This window comes from Arvicanthis niloticus, chromosome 18 (assembly GCF_011762505.2).
Source record: "Arvicanthis niloticus isolate mArvNil1 chromosome 18, mArvNil1.pat.X, whole genome shotgun sequence".
Taxonomy (NCBI): Eukaryota; Metazoa; Chordata; class Mammalia; order Rodentia; family Muridae; genus Arvicanthis; species Arvicanthis niloticus.
In genome coordinates this window covers 7950635-7969396 of record NC_047675.1, presented here as the reverse complement: position 1 = coordinate 7969396, position 18762 = coordinate 7950635, and the positions used below count along the sequence as shown (strand labels likewise).

The 18762-nt window shown below is 40.9% G+C and overlaps 1 protein-coding gene across 1 annotated transcript in view; it reads left to right on the top strand.

Annotated features, from left to right (window-relative positions):
* The window catches only part of Hhip (hedgehog interacting protein), an 87874-nt gene that overhangs the window by 32937 nt on the left and 36175 nt on the right, over positions 1-18762 (top strand). The gene's annotated exons all lie outside the window — the stretch shown is intronic.

Here is an 18762-nt window from a genome sequence, read left to right as displayed (position 1 = left end):
TTCTTTTTGTTCAGCTGTACCTGGCACTGGAGGGACCAGTATCTCAAATTCTGTCACACAGTTCTTTCCAGCTTGGCTTTGTTTTCTATAAGTGAATCATATCACTAAACAGTGTGTGTGTGTGTGTGTGTGTGTGTGTGTGTGTAAATCTAAAACTGTGTGATGGAAAGAAATAATGATGGAAGTAAGCTTTTCTGTACTCGATATGTACAATTGGGTATCAAGGTTTTTTTTTTTTTTTTTTTTTAAATCAGACAATGTTTGGCTGTAGGAAGGCACAGACTAGATGCAGGCTTTTCCTATAATTGCTTTTGTTTATGCCCTACACTGTAGTATAAGCAAAGCAGGCAGCCTGGGCTTCGCATTTGATGTCAACCTTTCCAGGAAGACCAGCCATCTCCAATCAGAGCAGCCAGCATGTAAGTTCAATAGCTCTACTGTAGGGAAGGAAAGCGATCGGCCAATAACTTCCTGTAACGAAAGTTCCTGAATCAGGGGCAGATAGAAGCAAGAGGAAAGTTTAAAAACTCACTTACATGCCACATGAAATCTCTCCAAAATGGCCAACCCCAAATAGCTGTTAAGCTGGATGCAGTCTGTAAAAGATAGGAAAGCATTAAATTGATGACCTCAATACTGTGATGTGCTTCCCAATACAGGATCCCCACCCCCCACCAAATATTTATCCTTGCTTCCAAGAGACATAATAGTAAAGCAGAGTGTACACATCACTCTCTGGTAACACTAGACAGATTTTACTTGAGAAAATGGCACCAAGCTCAAAATCTGAAGCCAAATGGAAACAATACTTACAATAGAGGTCTCCTCATTGCTGGTGTCTGACCATTTGAGGCTGTTTCCCTGTTGATACCTAATCGGTTCTCATCACGTACACTGCTGATGAGAGAGGCCAGCTAGATGTTTTCTGTGCCCGTTTTGCTCAAAATTCCCAGATGATTTTATCTGTTACAGTGTGCTCCCCACTATCATTCGCTGGAGACTAGCTTCTCAGTTTCCATTAAAACCTAGCCTAAAGGCTACATTAACACTGTGAGATGCCATTTCTGGAACCATTTGTGGACCCAACCTGAAATCCAGGACCTGGAATTTGGGAGGCAGCATCCCAGATGGAAATCTGGAGGCTTTGGCCAAAAGAAAAGAAAGGAACAGTAAAGTATATACTTACACACACACACACACACACACATGAAGTCACACATAGGCATGTACTATACACACACACAAAATCACACACACACAGGTACACACTACACATGCACAAATGCACTATACACACACACACATACATATGCATGCAGTATACACATACACACACAGAGTCACATACATACACACACACATGCATACACGCACAAACATGCGCCAGGGAAATGAGAAGATCACATCTAAAGAGAAACAGGAAACAGAACTCTAAAAGTGATTGCTGTCTCCGAACATCAAAGTGAAATCTAGAAGATGCTAGAAGAGCAGGTGGTTCCATCTATCTAGGGATGACTTTCTTCTTGTGGAGTGATTCTTCAACAAGCATAGGGAAAGCCTTTCTTGTAGGAAACATGGGGCAGGGTGGAGACCAAACTACACGTGGCAGCTGAGACCATAGAGAAGAAGTGTGCTCCACCTCATGTGCTCTGGGGTTCTGAGTGTGTACAGTAGATAGCAAGGCCAATAACCCCACCCCAGTGCAGTGTTTGGCCTCTGTGTCTACCTGGCTCTTGAAGCCAGCCTCACTTTAGCTGTGCTAACTGCCCTGGCAGCTCATGAATGCACTTTCCTAGGTTTTCTTTGTCTGTGATTCACCTCTTCTGCTGCACACAGTAGCAATTCTCTTCCTAACAGTATAATAAATAATGAATTTTCCTCTAGAGAGCCTATACAAATCCAGTAAAGGATCCCACCCCACCATCCCCCATACCCTGCTGCCTGTTAAGGCAATTCTTTCCTGTGTCACTTTGTATGAGTCATGGTTGTTAGTATTCTGTCTAAACTCCACCTCCACAGTTACCTGGCAACAGCCAGCTATGCTCCTCCCCACAATTACCTGGCAATCCCCAGGTAGGCCTGGTCCACTATAAAAGGGGCTGCTTGCCCCCTCCTCACTCTCTTAATCTCTTACTTTCTTACTCCTAATCTCTTACCCTCCTACCCTCTTGCCTCTCTGTCCCCTCCCCCCTTCTCTTCCCCTCTCTCCACGTGGTCATGGCCGGCCTCTACTTCTCTTCTTCCTCTTTTTCTCTGTCTCTGTCTCTGTCTGTCTGTCTGTCTGTCTGTCTGTCTGTCTCTCTCTCTCTCTGCCTCTACTACCCTCCTGGCTCCCCTCCCCATGCCCTCAATATACTCTATTCTATACTATACCTGTGTGTGACTGGTCCCTCTACGTGGGCCCGCTGAGACATCCCCTTTCCCATACCTCTCCACACACCCACAGAACATACTCTCTTTATCTCTTTATCTTTTTACAGCACTTCAGTGGTTACTTTTCTATAGCTGTGACAAAACACTATGAACCAGACAACTTATAAAAGAAAGCACTTAGTTTGAGTTTTAAATTTCTGAAAGTTAGAGTCCATGATGGCAAAGCGAAAGCATGGGGGCAAGGGGCAAGGACAATTGAGAGCTCACATCAGCAGGTATGAGGCAGAGAGAGGTGGGGGATGGGGAGAGGGAGAGAGAGAACACTGGGAATAGAATAGGAAGCTCACTTCCATCCCTCACCCCACCCCCCACCCCCAGGACACACCTCCAACAAGGCTACCTCCTAATCATCCCAAACAATTCCACCAACTAGAGAGCAATTATTTAAATAAATGGGGGAGGGCAGTCTCATTCAGACCACCAATGGTGCATGCTACCAATGTTTGACTGGGCCTGAGTCAAGGATCCTGTCCTGGAGCCAGCCATACAGTCACTAAGCAAGGACAGAAGAATAAATAAATAGTTAAGATCAAACAGGAGTGTCATTAGGAGAGAGGAGGCAGGATGTGGGTAGTTTGGACCACGTAAGTTTAACTTATTAAACTTTTCCCACTCACAACACCTATTTACTCAGGACATTTTTACCCAACTATTGAGATATTTAAAAAAAAAAAAAAAGCATACAGATCAAATATCTATTGATAATCAAACAGAAAGGAATTTATTTTAAGACAATTCTTTTTCGTATAATTTTACCACTTATTAATGATGAAAGCAAATTTGTGTACTAATATGATGGGCACACTTGTTTATTTTCACATTAAAAAATCTTGTTTGAATGTTTGATACTACAGGGTGATAAGTACCTTTGACCTGTTTCATAGTTGATCGATATTTTGATTTTATAATTAGCAATACTTAGAACACAACTTCACAGAAATGTATAATAATACAAAATGGCAGAAATATGTCTCATTTCAGAAATTGCTGGAAGTTCTGTCTTAATCTCAACCCAAAGTTATTTGAATGATTTTCTATGAAACTCAGTTTGGCATCTCAAAATTCAGGGTTTTTTTTTTTAATTAAATATTGAAATACAATAACAATCCAATGATAAACTAATTTGATATTTGCATACTGAGGAATTACAGCAGGAAAAATACAAAGATTTTTATTTTTGTTATTAAACCACTATGCTTTGGTGACAGGAGAAAACTCTCCAAGTGTTCCAGAGTACGTCGGTATTGGGGAATGGGTGGGTACTGTGGAGTGGGCAGGCACTGTGGAGTGGGCAGGCATTGGGAAGTAGGCGGGCACTAGGGAGTGGGCGGGTACTGGGGAGTGGGCGGGCATGTGTCATGCAAAGTACAAGCGATGTGTACTCACAACCAAGGCTGCAGCAAAACCGTTAGATGCAAAACCGGCTTGCATTGCCAGATGCACCTTGTATTCGTTCCGTGTTGGGCTTTGTTTTTTAAGATTTAGTTATATGTGTCTGTGTGGGTGGGTGTCTGTTCACCTGTGTGTGTGCTGGTGCCCTCAGAGGCCTGAGGACAATGTTGGATCGGGTCCTCTTCGGTTTTGAATTTTTGGTCATTGTGCATTCGGAAATCTTTCATTGTTGCTAAGATTTTTCGCGAGCCTCAAATCAGCTCCAATCTAGTCTGGGTCCTGGCCTTAACAGTTTAAGCAGCTGGGATCTAAGGTAGCCACACCTCCTCACCAGAGCCTAAACTCTTGGTATCAGTCCAGAATTTCTTCCTAGTCATCTCCTTACTGAGCTCCTAAGCTTTCTTCTAAGAGGTATCAGGGTTGTAAGGCAACTCACTAAAGCATTCAGTTGGCGTCGTATGTCGGATTCGGAGGTGTTTTCTCAATGTGTGTCCAGTATTCATTCTTCACCTATTTTTGATCTGTCTTACGTTTAACATCATGTAGCCCAGAAGCCCACGTTTGATGCACCGATTTAATAATAAGCACAAGAAAGAATTTGTGAACCTACAAGTGCAGATCAGTCAAGAATGACTGTCTTTTCAGTTGCAGAAAATGAGTCCATCTCCAAAACGGAGGTGGTTGAGGGTTTCGCGAAACACATCTAGAGCGCTTCGAGTCATCTTTGAAAGGCTTTCGTGAGATGTCTAGTTTTCTTCTGTCCGCTAATCATTTTGATTACTGAGTCACTATGGAGTTCGCAGCCAAACCTCCAAGAAATATGGAAGTATGAAGACAGTGCCTCCCGTAGAGAATAAGGACTAATGAAAAAAAAAATGTGACATTGTAACATAATTTTGGCATTTTCTTGCACCTTATGGCTTTAAGGTTCCCATTTTCTAAATAATGATACTGAGTTTCATCGTGTGGAATTTAATTAACTTTGGCAAACAAGTTTGACGTGTTTTAATTTGTCTTTAGTTGTAAGGCTATGATTAATGTGCTCAAACTACCCGGAGTGTAATGTGCTCATTATTTCTTTACATTTTGAAATATGAAGGGTGTTTCTGAATGTCCCCAGAGACAGTTAGCTTGCCTTTGCTGGACAGCTAATGTTCCTATTCAAATCTGTCCTTATTTATTCATTTAAGGGAAAACAAGGGAAAGTTTGAAAAGCACAAATCCCGAGTCTTTACCCAGGAGATATATGTTTTCATTTCATCTTTAACCATTAGGAAAAATACTTAAATTATTCATTTGTCTTCTCTGTAACAGCCTTTGTCACATTTAAGCATGTTCTTGAAATTAATGCCAACTTTAAGAAATTCAAAATCAATATACTAAACTGTGCGTTTTTAGTGAAAATAATTTTTGTCTTAGGAAGAACTTTACTTAGTCTTTGTGTATGTGTGTATATGAGTGTGTGCATATACTGTGTGTGAGAGTTGTCACACCCATGCCATAGTGTACATGTACAGCAGAGAGAACAACTCCAGCCTTGCCCACCTTTCTGAAGCAGGGCGTCTTTGTTGTTCTCTGGGACTGACAGATTGCTTGGCCTGTGAGTGTCCAGGCTTGCTCTTGTCTCAGCCTCTCAATTCACTGCAGGAAGACAGAGCATAGACACATGTTACCACATATGAACTTGGGTACCAGACATTTGATCTCAGGTCTTCACATGTGGACAGCACACACTTTACCCACTGAACTATCTCCCCAGTCCTTATGTGGATGTATCTAAGTAGGACTAACTAGTATTTTTAATGTAGATGATGGTTTTTTTCTTTATAGTTCTTTCTCCTGGAAAGCATGCCTTACTAAAAGCATTTATCTATTTCCATTAGCATACATTATATAATTATCTATCATATTCATCCCTTCTAAGAGCAATGGTTAATTTGCTCCCGTGGAAAGCTGAAGTAACTTACCTTTGGCTTGCTTTGCACTACTCTAATTCCAATTACTTGTCATATTCTGCCCCTCTGATCGGGTTGAATAATGAGATCATTTTTTAAAATAGTCTTTTCACCTGTGGGTGATCTAGGTGAAATCCACCCAAAGGATTGTTAGCAGAAGATGACTGTAAAGCCACTTGGTGTTTGAGCAAAACTCCACACAAGCTATGGCATTCAACTTAGGCGGACAGACTTTTTTCTAGCTGTCTCTGTGTGGGGATTTACTAGGTATTGTCCATGTGTTCTATGACTCTGCAAAAAAAAAAAAAAAAAAAGTGTGGTACAGGACTGCCGCTCAGTGGTTTGTTGGTATGTTCATTGATAGAGTCATTTGGTGAGCAAATGACTTACTGAGCGTCTCTAGAGTCATTTGGTGAGCAAATGACTTACTGAGCGTCTCCTAAATGAGCCAGTGAAACTGGGAAAAGCCCAACAAATATGTCCTTATTTGGTGATGTGTAGATGTGAACATTTAGGGGAAGATGTTTAATGTTACAGAGAAGGCGAGGGAGGCAATGATGCCATTTGGAGTTGTGGCCCAGAATTATTTTGTAAACAGATTCAAGAGTCTCTCCATTTACATGTTTCTTAAAGGAGGCAAGACTGTCTGTCCCATTACCCCCTATATTAACCTGGGAAATAGTAACATACATCAAATTTCCATTTTCTTTTAAAAAGGGGGATTTCTTATTAACTAGATAGTATGGTGAACTGATAAACTGAAAGATGCATGATGTGAAATGACCAACTTTATGACAGTGTCATGTGCAAATCATGGCCTGTGTGTTACTTTTTTATTGCTATGTTTAGACAGCATGAGCAAAGCACATTCTAGAGGAAAGCATTTATCAGGGGCTTACAGTTTCAGAGAGTCAATCCAGAACCAAGATATGAGGCTGAGGCAGCAGGCAGGCAAGCATGGGGCTGGGGCTGGAGCTAATGGCACCCGTCTGAGACAGCAACCATAAGGCAGAGAGGCTAACCAAGAATAATGTGGAGTTTTGAAATCTCAAAGCCCAGCTACAGAGATCTGCCTCTTCTTGTACTTCTGAGGTACTTTTAAATTTAAAAGTTTGGACCCTGCTTTAAAACACTAATGTCTATTATATTTTTCTTTAACTCTAGGGATATTCAAGAATTAACAAAATGTCACCATAGTTATTTCTTTGAAATTAAGACTGTAGTCCAACAATTGAGTAAGCTATGTCATAAATTATGCCAACTGCTTTCGCACGTGTGGATAGCGTAGTCTGTGGACCACAGTGAGGAACGTTTACGATGTAGTACAGGATAATGACATTGATTGGGAGGTGCAGAGTGGAGGTGGAATCTGGCCCACCAGTAGCTTCTGTAAATAAAGTTTCATTGGGACACAGCCACAGTTTACAATGATGCCCATGGTGACATCTGTGCTCAGCAGCAAAGCTGAGAGGCTGCCATAGAGACTCAGTGTCTTCTGAGGAACTCCCAAGTCCTGAATGTTTACTCTCTGGCCCTTTAAGGAAGTGTTCCCAAATACAGTCTTCTCTGAAGTCACGTTGCCATAAATCTTTGAAGACACTAAAATAACATTTTTAGGGATATATGAACAAAATTGTGGAAGCCATGAAAATGTTAGCATTTCCCTACACATTTTAGTATGATCTGAAAGAACCCAAATTTTTTTATGGCGTATATTTCTAGGGCTCTGAGATTTTAGGACATCATTATGAATTTTTTAACGTATAGCTTCTTGTAGTGATGCCCTCCTTTAATCATGGAATTTGGGAGGCAGATCTCTGAGTTCAAGACCAGCCGGGTCTATATGGTACATTTCAGTGATTCAAAGATACACTGCGAGACCCTGTCTTAATTTCTTTTTAATTAATGGATTGATTTTGGGAGCATGTGTCCTGGTGCATGTGTGAGGTCAGAGGACATGTGGGAGTTTTTTCTCTCTTTCTACCATGTGAGTCCTGGGGATTAAATGCAGGTTGTCAGGCTTGGCAGCAAGTACCTTTACCTGAGTCATCTTTCCAACCCTTAGAGCTGATTATAACAGAGGCTACTGAAAAGGAAATGACATGGATACTTTCCAATTCTCAGCTCTAAATGATCCGGGTAAGATCTGAATTAGTCATCAGCATATTCATACATACATATGTGTGTATATAATATATATATGTATGTATATATACATGTACATGTGTGTATGTATATATGTGTATATATAATTATATACATGTAATATCCATATAATCTCTAGTTAATTACCTTGGCTCCCTGGATATACCATTATGCTAAAGACAATGAATAGCTGTATAGCCATGAACCCAGCAATGCTAACATGGCATCTTCTGTATAGACTATAGCATGAGGAGATATAAAAGACAGTGCAAAAAGCTCCCTTCTTGGTCTGCATCCTTCACTGTGTCACTAAACCCTGACGTGGCCCTTCACCATCATGAAGGACATGACTGGTATCCATGCCATTACCTTGACACCATGCTTTAGCAACCTTGGTTTACAGAACAGACTTTTTTTTTTTTATCTAAAAGTACAGTTCCAGAATCCTCTTCTCTGCCTAAGCTCAGCCATTGAAGCATATGCTAAACAGGGGATTCTGATTAATTTATCATTCAATTTACAACTCTTGAGAATACAGGACAGCTTGACTGTTTATAAACCAGAAGTGAAGCTACACAAAACATCACATGTGTGACTCTAATTTCTCTAGATTTAAAAATTACCATTCCTCCCTGTGATACTTTACATTATTAAAGTGGCCTTGGTGGTGGCTATAACCAAAAGTGGTTTTCAAATTGAGGGATTTCAGAAGTCTTTTTTTGTTTTGTTTTTGTTTTTGTTTTTGTTTTTTGTTTTTTGTTTTTTTCGAGACAGGGTTTCTCTGTGTAGCCCTGGCTGTCCTGGCACTCACTCTGTAGACCAGGCTGGCCTCGAACTCAGAAATCCACCTGCCTCTGCCTCCCAAGTGCTGGGATTAAAGGCGTGTGCCACCACCGCCCGGCGGATTTCAGAAGTCCTGGACTTGATATCTTAGGCCTAATAAAGCAACGCCAACACCAAGCTATCATTTGCTCTCCCACCTCCTTACAGTCTTCTGTTCCATTTTGTCTTCAAGAAAGGTAGTGGGGATGGAGAGAAGGACAGCAGTTAGTATCACTTCCTGCTCTTCTAGAGGACCTGGGTTTGACTCCCAGAGCCCATGGCTTTCAGCCTACACTGCCTATGACTCCAGATCTCCCATCTGATGCCCTCCTCTGTCATGCATGGGTACCAACACCCTTATCCATACATTTCTTTATTAACTTTTTTTTTTTTTAAAGAAAAGCAAATAGCTGACATGATACGCAATTTGCCAACAAAAAGGAAAACGGGGAGGTGGGGGGCAGAGATAGAAACTAAGAAGGGGCTGTATCAGAATTGGGACATATCCTGAACAAGCCATCCTGTTTCACTTTTCCTCCCCTAATCATTATTATTTTTTTTTTTAGCACCATGAGACGTGTATTGATCTTGCAAGAAGCTTTACTAATACAGTAAAATTTGAGTACAGCTTAAATTATGCAGTTCACTATATTAAGCCCAGACTTTCCAGTCCACCCAAAGTTTCCAGTAAGTTCTATTTGACCTTTGTATAAAGGCCACCTTCACTAGGTGACTTATTTTTGCTGCCCTCGTGGGTGGTCGAATGAGGCAGATCTCCCTGCTGAACAACATAAAATTTTCTCTTCTGCCAACTGAACATTACACTGGGATGTGGCTTAGAGGAGCCGTTTCTCAATACCATAAACAACTGCTGTCTTGGAACCGCCTGTTACTGAAGCACGGAGGTTGTTCTTGGATTTACTTTGAGTCACATATGGATTGGTTAAGGAAGTAAGTGTGGCTGACCCACCAAGTGACAGTGGCCATAATGTAATTAAGTTCAGTATTCTCCTTAGAGGCTTCGAAAACCATCATTATGACACCAAACCCAAAGAAGGAGAATTTTTAAGAGGGCAGAAATCAGTGAGAAACAGTCTTTGGGGAAATGTTGCAAAGTTAATAATAATAATAATAATAATAATAATAATAATCAGTAAAAATGCATTAATATTATTCAAGAATGTAACCTGATCTGATACAAGTTTAATATACAAGTCTGTGCCCCTAAGTACATTTCAGTCAGTAATTTAAGAAAACGAAAGAACAATACTGAAAGTGAAGAAGGGATGTCCAGAAACTCATGATGTATTGGAATTGGGATAGAGGATTAAAATATATTAGAAAATGTCAAAATAAAGAGAAAATAAAAACACTCCTAAAGAAATGATTGAGTGTATTTGCTTCATGGTCACTCAAATTAAACTGTGTTCAACAGTAACAACTAGACTGTCAAGTAAAAAGTATCCAAATGTTGTCTGAGGTGTAAATAACTATGCAGAGAGCCAGGGGAAGGAACAAGAAGGGAGAGCCTTTTATCAGTCCCAACCAGCCAGAACCGTTACAGCAAAGCAGTGTGCACGCTTCCCAGCCTTCTGATATGAGCCTAGTGTGAGCTTAGTACTCAAGGACAAGAAGGCTTGGAGGCTATGCATGACTGTGTAAGTGCTAATGAATGGATGCTTAGCTTGGATTGTGTCCCAGGTGGTGGTCGTTCAAGGTCCTGCTCTCTCTCCTTGGGACTTCATGACAGATTTTCTAAAAGTGGCTTGCCAAATCTTCAGGGCAAAGGTAGCTTATGTTGTGGGTAATACACGACAGCTTTGTCACTCTGTGCAACTGTGACATTCCATCAGTTTGTATCTCATTGGTTATAACTTCATAATGCATCTGATGGTGCTTAGGTTTTGCTGTCTAGCCTTCAGAGATTATAGACATGCAGGGGACAAAAACCTGTGTCCTGACCAGAAGCTACATTATAATAAACACCACTTCCCAATAAGGTCTACACTGGGATAGAGAAGGAACACACACACACACACACACACACACACACACACACACACACATCCAGCAAGATGGCTCACTGGGTAAAGGTGCTTGCCACCAATCCTGACAGCCTGAGTTTAATCCTGCATGGGAAAGAAAGAAATAAACATAATTGTTTTAAAAACTTCCAAGTCTGAATTCTAGCACTTGCCAATTCCATCCTTATGCAGTCATTCTTCTATATTATGTGGCCCAGGATAGCTCATCATGTTACGTGTCACACAAAATAAATGTATGTATGCTTTTGCAACCTGTGGTCCACAGGGTAAACAATCCTGTGTTTAGCATGAAGTCCCTTCAGTTCAGTCTCAGAGAAGCTCGAAGGTTGGATTCCCAGCCTAGCGATCAACTGGATGAGCTTGCAGCCCCATTTCAATGCTGCTCTCTGCTACGATCCACCAGCCTCCCAGAACACACCCTAGCCCCTTCAAGGAGAAGCCAGGAAAGGTTAATGCACTTCACTGAGCCTCTGTGGAAAAGGAGGAGGCAACAGCTTCCAATTCTCTGCTTCCGTGTGAATTTGTTCAAGCAGATGATCTGGGTCTCTACACACTAGCAACTCTAACATTCATTTGACCTAATATCTGTGGTAAAGTAACAGATAATTTTTGGCATCCTTTTGCTGTTAGCCTATGCCATCACAACATGATCAGAGGCCAGTCTGATGCTTTATACTATGTGTGTGTGTGTGTTTGTGACTGTGTATAAGTATGTGTATTTGAGTGTGTGTGTATGAATGTATGTGTGTATATGTGTAGAAGTGTGTATATGTGTGTATGTATGAGTGTGAGTGTTGTGTATGTATAAGTGTGTTTGTATGTGTGTATGTGTTTATGTGTGCGCGAGTGAATGTATGTGTGAGAGTGTGTATATGCATGTATGAGTGCGTGTGTGTATGTGTACACAAATGTATGTGTTTGTGTGTGTGAGTGTGTCTGTGTATGTGTGTTTGAGCATATGTGTATGAGTGTGTGTGTGTGTGTGTGTGTGTGTGTGTGTGTGTGTATTGATGTTCTAGCTATAATGTTTAACCTTTCCCCTTCTCTAAGTGACATCAGGTGAAGAATTGGGTTGGGTCACGTATTAGACCCAGGAATTTCTATCCTGAGGCCTATAGGTTGTGAGAGCAGCGTACTCTTTTTTCTTGATAAAGATTAATACTTTTTCTTATGAAATCCCACTACATTCCAGAGACCTTATAATATACCCTTCATTTAATTTCTTGTCATGGTCCTAATATCTAGCTCTGATCAACCCAACCTAATTTTATAGACAAAGAAATTTATATTGAGGAAAGTTGAGTGATTTTCCCAATGGTGCATAAATTATATTAACTGGAGAAACCAAGATCAAACTCAAGTCTTTGATGTCAGTCATCAAATACAATCCAGCCAATAGTCATGTACCACTGAGCCTCTGAACACATCTGAAGAAATCTTCCTCCAGACTCAGCATTGATTTTCATGACTGCTGTCTTCTAGAAACATTGCCTAAGTGAATACCAAGTTAGACACAACTGTGGCGGCCCTACTCCAAGCAGCCTCTGTTCCCCAAAGTGCTAGATTGATCTTAGAACAAGCAGCTCATTACTGAGGCAGAAAAAAAATGCTATGCTTGATTTGGCCTTGAGTGGCAATGTGCATTGTTCAGGAAGTGAGTGTAGCTTGCTGTAAATGCCCCCCAGGATCTTGCTGGTTTGACAGGGTGGCCTTCTGTAGAATTAATTGGTTTGGTTTGGTTTGGTTTCATTCCCAAACAGCCAACAGTTGAATTCATTCAAGCCTGGGGAGAAATCTCACATGTGCAGATAAGGTTTTTCCCATCCTGAATGAACACAAAGTTTGATGTTTCTGCCAGCTTGGCGTGTAAGAGGTACCTCTGGACCAGTCAGGCAACACTGCCTTGGAAATGGACTAGAGGAAACTTACAGTTCTTGTTCTCCCCTTCTTTATTGGCTTTCATACTGTAAAAGACTCATGAACAGGCCATTAAATGTCCAAGAAACTGAGGAGACTGAGAGATGCTGGTGAACCCTGTCTGGCGAAATGGTTACAAAACGGGAAACCCCAGGAACTGATCATCTGTGATATAACGTGCCAGAGCACAGGGGCTGAGGACACACACACAAACCTCACTTTGACTGTGTCTATCATTTTGCCTGCATCGCTGTTGCTGCTACAGGGAATCTGTGGGTTTAAAGAGGGAACATCAAAAATAAGTCACTGGATTGCTCATTTTTCCAAAGAGCATGGTGTGTTACCCATGCATGATCCATGTTCTATCAGCAGGCATGTCAAGCCATATATACAACTCATTCCCATGACAGTTAAGTATCTTCCCAAGAATTTGAGCTGCAAAAAATTGGAGGGACAAAAAGAAACCTTTCATAAATTTCTGGATAAGGTTGTATAGTTACTTCTGTCCACTGTGAATAAACCACACCTGGGCACGTGCAGTTTGCAGCGATAGTTTGATTTCCCAGGGCTGTTGGTAATGTGTTTGATTTCACACAGAACAGGAAACCTCACTAAGTTTAATCCAAGGTTTGAGCAATGGAAAGGCATATAGATGATGTCGTGCATTATAAATATTTTTTGTACTTGCTGGTTTATTTCTAAGGAAACTGTGCTGATGATGTCATAATGATGACTTTTATTAATGTTTTGCTCTAAAGCAGTAGACCAGTTGTTATGAAGAAAAATAAACAGCTTGGTGGCATCCCTCAGTATTTCACCTGATGTCTTCTACGGATGTTAATCCTGGGGACTGTCTCTGGGATTATTGTTCTTCCACTTGAGTCCTCTTTATTCTATTATCGTAAGACATAACATGGAGTCCAAACAAAACGTTGTTACTTTCACAACAGGAAATGATGACTGTTAGTGTTTTCCAGAAGTACTCATATTTCTCTAACAGTCAATCTCATGCTAACCTTTTTCTGGTCACCACTATTCACAGTCAGAGAAAGGTATCTCACAAGGGTTCCGTACACAATTAAATTAAACATATGCTACTTCTCCAAGTAGCCAGTAGAAGTTGTTGACATTGTATTTTCATATTTTCGTGGACACCTCACTTCAGTGCCTTTTCTAGATGGATTTTTTTTTTGTTAGATTGCTTTCATGAGTTCTTCACGAAATTCGTATATTTGATTTAATCATATTTACTCTAACTCCTCCCACTAGATTTTCCCAGATTCAACATCACCTTCCATGCCCAATTTGGTATCTTTCTTTTTTAATAACTCATCAACTCCAACTAATGCTGCCTGTAAACTCCTGTATGTGTGGAATCCACTGGAACCTACCAGGAACCACATCCTTAAAGAAAACTGACTGTTCCTCTTTCACAGCTAGCCACAGTTCTTCAGTTAGGAGTGGGAACTCAAGAACCTCTTCCCACCCCGTTGGAGTACGGATGTCTGGCTTGTCTTGTGCAGCAGTCACAGCGGCTGCATGAGCTCACAAGCACAGAGGTCCTGCCATGTGCAGAAGATACTGAGTCAGTTCGGTCTTAGCTATTCTAATCTTCCTGCCCTTTGTCTTTCCTCAGCCTTAGGGAAGGTATAAGATGCCTCTTATATGGCTGAGCAGTCCACTGAACCATATTCTCTGCTCTTTGACCAGCTGTGAGTTAGTTCTCCATTATCCACCAACAACTACACAAGGAAACTTCTCTGATGAGGCCTGAGGGCTGCATATATGGGTAGCATGGGTAGAGAGATAGAAGTTTAGGGGGCAGTTTGATGTTATGTCCCTTTAGCAGAATACACACACACACACACACACACACACACACACACACACACAAGGCCATGAGCTCTCTAACTATGGGTTCTTGGTCACATAGCCCCAGACGTGTGTTTTCTCCTGCAGAGCAGCAGAACACAGTTGGCTAGCCCCAATTACATCCATGTCCCTATTGTCCCTATTGTAATCATTAGCATAGCTTGGCATGCTGGACATTATTGTAGTTCACAGAATTACCACTGGGTATAACTGTTGATGACAGGGTTTTTTTTTTTTTTTTCTTGACAAATCTTCTTAAGTTATTTCCTTGACACGACTATATTTTAAAAGAGAGGTAAAAATGAGGTATAATATACATAAGTATAAAATAGAGTTATGGATCTTACTACCTTTTATTCATTAATGTTTGAGTGCCTAGAGCTGACAGCAGTCACTTGCTAAGTCTTGGGGGTACAGCCAAAGCATAATAAAATGTCTTTATGAAGGAGACAGATTATGGTAGACATGATTACCACAATATGGTGAGGGTTCAGTGGTGTCCCAGGAGTGCATGGGGAGTTCTAGAAAGGAAAGAGAAAGACATGAGGAACTCTGAGTCTAGACTTAGCTGCCAAGTGGGAGCCGGGCTTTAAATGCCCGGAAATTCTTCCAGAGGAACTGCCACCAAGAGGAGAGGCCTTCCTCCACTCAGAAGGAGAAACCAACACAAAGACACCAGTGTAAAAGCTGACAGGGTGTCAATTTGACTTTCTCTGGAAACACATAAACTTGATGTAAAATGATCAAAGTTGAGGCTGGGGAAAAAAAAAACTAGAATCATTTAGCCTCTTATATTCTCTGAGGAAATAGTTGGTCTTCTTTTGTAGATGATATGAGTCAAAAAGTTGCATTTAAGGAGCTTGAGTAAAATAATCTTTTTTTTTTTTTCAAATCTATGTAAAGGATGGGGCAGTGCCCACCCCCCACCATCAGATATGGCTGAGCAGTATAAAAACCCATACAGCCAACGGACAATTTGCCCTCTACTCTCACCACAATACTTTTATTACCTCTATTTAGATTTATATTAGAAAATTGCTTGATTTGAAGAAAACAGTTTCCTCCATCTTTGAACCATCTCCATAGCAACAGATGCAGACCCCCCAAAAAAATTAATAAGGGAAATTCTATCTCAAGCCACTGTTCTGCTTATAGACCACTCTAAAATGATGTACACTGACACTCAAAATAATGTTTCAGGGTATATTTGAGGTCCCCCCAAAATTCCTGCATGGTATTCTTCCTTCTGTTGTGGTAAATGAAACATTGCCAATATGCAATAGAAAAAAAAAAAAAAAAAACCTTCCTCTGTCATCTTACATTGTTTATGGTCATAGCACTGACAAAGTAATTCAGTGATGAATCCCATTATTCATCATCATTCACTTTCAGTTCCATATGTAGTTAAGGATAGCTCTCCCGTTTGCCCACTGTCACAGTCACAGACAAACCCATCCCACACCAGAGGAAGAAAGATGGTTGGCTAGCACTGAGAAGCATGCTCACCAAGTGCTAGAAGCTTCAACATCTGCTTTCTATGTTCTTCACTGTAGGATGGGCGCCTTGTGAAAAGAAGTTATAATGCCTATGCAATAGGGGGAAAATCGTCAGGGGTGGGTTATTGCCCCCTGTAGTCAAACTGCCTGCAAGCCATAGATTAGGGTTAAGCCAGTAAACCTCTGCTGGAATTCAAGTTCTTTCCACTGTGCTCACACAGCCTCAGAGTCCCAAGATTACTGCAATCCCGCAGCAATGGCGGGGAACACACACACTTCCACCAACTTTTCTTTCCTCTTTTTCCAAAGAATGGTAAGGGTTCATGGTCCATAGATGGGTAAGACTGTTGTCTTAGTCCAGTTCCATTGAGTGTCTCTCTAGGAGAGACTGTGCTTGCTCTCCTATGACTGTTTCTGTCAAAGTCTCAACTTGAATTCATAGTCCATGCAGGCCTTCCCTAAGCCCTTTGATGAGTTGAACCCTAACCTCAATACTCTTTCCCACAACACCCTATACTTTTCTTACAGAATTCTCCCTAAACACTAATTACGAATTTATCTGTAACCACCTCTCCTTAAAATATTGCTTTCCAACTAGAACATATTAGCCCAGGCCATGGCATATGAGAATAATGTAGACTTGTACTGAGCACCAAGAATGTGTCAAAGCTATTCCTTGATCTTTCTATGAACTACCTCACAGTGACCCACAAGGGAGCAGAGGTCCTTGTACACTACAAACACAAGAGTTCTAAGAACTCCCCCAATCAAAGGCTCATATGTGGGAAGCCTATGGTAGACTTAGTGTCTGAACTCTGAGTTCATGCTCTTCAGTGTGGCGATAGGAATGAATAGGATGTGGTGCCCAGGCTGTAGAGCAACTGCTTACCTCATCATACAGATGACGGAGGGAGGGGCTGGACGCCCAGCTCTGAGAGTCCAGAGGATAAATGTGAATGGGGCCTTAGGTATTCGAGAGTAGATGCTGCTGATAGGAAAAGGTACCCTGTCTCTGTGCTGTGATTTGGTACCAGAAACTCTTCTTTTTCCCCATGGGATTCTGGGAATTTTGCCTGGGTTGCCTGATGTGTGTATGAAAATACTAGAAATTATTGCTTGTCTTTTACTCATTGAGAGCACGGTCTGATGTGATTTAAACATCAGAAATCACTGCACATGGGTCCTTTGTCCCCACATTCCATTGTCCCTAGTGACCTAAAGTGAAGTTTCTGTTGAGAAAGGATGTGGATGAGCACCTCCTTCCACTGACAACCTGCAGAACTCAGGGAAAGGGTGGACAGCTCTCCTCGCCTCCGATAAAGGCTCTCTGCTCCTCGAATTGTTCCTTTTAAAACGTTATGAAATCCAGGGGCTTGGCAAGATAGCTTGATGAACACAAGGGCTCAATACAAAAGCCTGGTGACCCTAGATCAATCCGTGGAACCCATGAAACAATAGCAAAGGAGACAGCTAATTCCCCAAAGTTGTCCTCTGACCTCCACATGCACAGTATGACATGCCGGCTCCCATGTGTCTCCCTCCATCTCTCTCCCCACCAGATACACATGCACATGCACAAAATAAATACATAAATACATAAATAAATAAAAATAATAATAATATCCAAGCCCCTTTTAGTCTTTCTTAGTAAATCCTACCTCTTATTGTAGAGTCTTCAATCTAGACTTTATTCAAATTAACATAGTACCAGTCCCATACTTCTATTAAAGATGCATTTATTCACAAATACTGATTACTTTCATCTAAAATTAGTATAAATACATAAATACTAAACTAGGGTTGGTGTGTATATATCTGAAATAGGAGGAGACAAAGTTTGAGTTTAGCCTGGGAGAGATTGTGTCAGAAGAAGGAGGAGGAGGAGGAAGAAGAGGAGGAAGAAGAAGAGGAAGAAGAGGAGGAAGAGGAGGAAGAGGAGGAAGAGGATGACAATATAAGTACATAAGATATAAAATACCAACCATATTTTCTCAATTTAGATATAGAGGCACAACACATAGTTTTTCTAATTATTGATTATGACTGCTTTTATGTGGTAAAAATGACTTTATATGAAAATGGATCATTGGTTTTGGTCCTTCAGTTGCTGTGGCTGGAACTCAGCGCTTTAATCATGTTATAAAAGTGGTGCTTCATGATGATATCAAAGAGCCAAACAACTTGATTTTGCTACTTTGGTAACTTGCAAGTTTAATTGACACATAAATCATATCCGTTCAAACTTTAACTCAGAAAATAATTTTTAAAGTACCATAATTTTTATGTGACCTTGAAGTTCCAGCAATCTATTATATAACTTCTCAAGAGAGGTCACATGAAGGGAACCTCATATTTCCTTAAATTTATTAGTGTTCCTTGGTGGTCTAAACTGCTAGGGTTGGTTGGATTTTTTTTTTCTTTCATAGTTTCCTTTCAAAGCAAAAATCTTATTTAATTGCTCAATTCTTGTACTCATGGAAGTCAGTCGGAGCTCTTATGTGGAGTCACAGGAGGAAACACACACTGAGAAAGGGCCCTGAGACATGACTGGGGAAGTCAAGTGCACCAGCCTTAGATGTCTAGGAACAATGTGAAGATAATGGTTTTAGCCACATAACCACTGTCTTAGCCACACGTCATAAAAAGCAAACTTTATAAAACCAGAAAGTCAAATTCATTAAAAGC